Source organism: Lethenteron reissneri, chromosome 28, assembly GCF_015708825.2.
Source record: "Lethenteron reissneri isolate LAM-NWPU_2019-01 chromosome 28, ASM1570882v1, whole genome shotgun sequence".
Taxonomy (NCBI): domain Eukaryota; kingdom Metazoa; phylum Chordata; class Hyperoartia; order Petromyzontiformes; family Petromyzontidae; genus Lethenteron; species Lethenteron reissneri.
The window spans coordinates 12,018,249-12,020,499 of record NC_083806.1 but is presented as its reverse complement, the minus strand read 5'-3'; positions in this window follow the sequence as shown (position 1 = coordinate 12,020,499).

Sequence of the window (2,251 nt, the reverse complement as noted above, 5' to 3'; positions counted from 1 at the left end):
GGGAACTAAACGGTGCGGCTCGCTCGTTTCTGCGTCCGCGTTGTGAGCTTCATAGCTCATCGGATTCCTCCTGCATAAATAAGTATTCTGATTCTGTATGTATGTTGAACTTCTTTCGCACAGTACGTAGCCAACCGCGCTAATTTGCCGTGCGGAGGAAAGACAACAAACTAAACACCAAAAGCAGTTATAAAGAGATTAGTTTGTCAATATAGATGATTTAAAAGTGCATAGCTCCAGTGGCTTTCTAATATGGGAAGGAAGAGCGTTCCAGACGGCCACAGAAGCGCATCTGAAAGCGCCGTGCGACGATGCGGTGACCACCGTCGATAGCCAGCCAGAAGCTGCCGCCGCTGCTGTTGCTGCTGTTGCTGCTGCTGCTGCGAGGATGAGTGGAGCGTCGTGTGACGGTGGTTTATGCTCCTTGACGAGCGGCTGTTCCGTGAGGCCCAGAGGAGAGACTTTCGCTCTTCCCGCTGCCTCCCGAGGTGGCGTCGCTTGGCTCGGTTCCCATTTCAGAATCTCGGAATTTTTATTTCTTCCGGGAGAAATCCGAGGAGCTGTGAAACTTGCGCAGAGCTCCAATAATTTCCTTATGTGGCCGGTAACGGTGAATTACGCGATGACCGTGCGGAATGAGCAGGGGGGGGGGGGTCTATGGGAATATTTTTTATGTCCAAGCTCGGATTCTAAATATTGGAGGGAAAACCCGGAGGACCCGGAGAAAAATCCACGTGACCACGGAGAGAGAAACGCAAACTCCAAATATACAGCAGCAGCAGGCTTTAGGGTCGGGATCATAATATGATTCTAGACTTGAAGCTTTCGTGACTGCAAGGAATCATATTCTAGGTGTTTTCGGTAAAGTCACGTAGGTAAAACATCAAAATTAATAAAAATAATCTTTATTTTATTTTATTATTTTTATAAATTTTGATGTTTTACCTACGTGACTTTACCGAAAACACCTAAGAATATCATAATATGACTTTGAAACCCCTCGCACACCTACGTATTTCACAAGTAGTACTAATCACATACCTGCATTTCCCATAAATATGCTAAATTCCTCTTGATATGCAAATTATTTTGTCAAGGCGCCCTTCCCCCCTTCCAACCCAGCTTAAATATACGCTGCCAAGCGTGGTGGTGTTTCATTCAGACGCTGTCTCCCCGACAGACCTGGTCTTCACCTGAGGACGGCTGCTTGCGTTGTGGCCGAAACGTCTATTACTTCCCTTCTACGTGACTTTACCGAAAGAACCAAGAAGATGAATCACTTGGCTCCCACATTACGCGGACTTGACCCTGTCAGTTCCCGTCACGGTAATTAGTAACCATGGTCCCGGGGAGCTGCACTGTCCCCCTACATCACTCGGCACGGTCCTTACACGGGTACGGACCGGAGTGGTTCGGTCAGCGCTACGCTGCGAACCCGGCGACCCGAGTTCGATTCCCGCTCACGGCCACCAACACCGGTGACGATCATCTGAATCGGCTCTGGGCCTCTCCTAGGTCGACTCCGCTTCAAATGAATAGCAGCTGCGATGTGTCAACTACGCCACTATAGGGAGACAAAGGCGGCCGGGGGAGGTCTTTGTGTTGGAATCGGAGAGCGAGAGAGGAGGGGGGAGAGTGGAGGTGTGGGGGTCATTGCTGGGTCAGTCGATAAACCTGCCAATGATATCAGCTGCATGGAAATCTCTCCCCCCCCCATTCCTCTCGCTCTCACCCCGTCTCCCTCTCCCCCATCTCCCCCCTCCCCCATCTCCCTCTCCCCCATCTCCCCCCCTCTCCCCATCTCCCTCCCCTCCCCCCATCTCCCCCCCCATCTCCCTCCCTCTCCCCCCCCCCCCATCTCCTTCCCTCTCCCCCCATTCCTCTCCCTCTCCCCCGTCTCCCTCTCCCCCATCTCCCACCTTCCCCATCTCCCCCCCTCTCTCCCCCATCTCCCTCTCCCCCTCTCTATTTCCCTCCCTCTCCCCCCCCATCTCCCTCCCTCTCCCCCCATCTCCCTCCCTCTCCCCCCCCCCCCATCTCCCTCCCTCTCCCCCCATCTCCCTCCCTCTCCCCCCACACCCCCCCCCCTCTCCCCCCATCTCCCTCCCTCTCCCCCCATCTCCCTCCCTCCCTCTCCCCCCATCTCCCTCCCTTTCCCCCCCCCCCATCTCCCTCCCTCTCCCACCATCTCCCTCCCCCCATCTCCCTCCCCCTCCCCCCATCTCCCTCCCTCTCCCCCCATCTCCCTCGC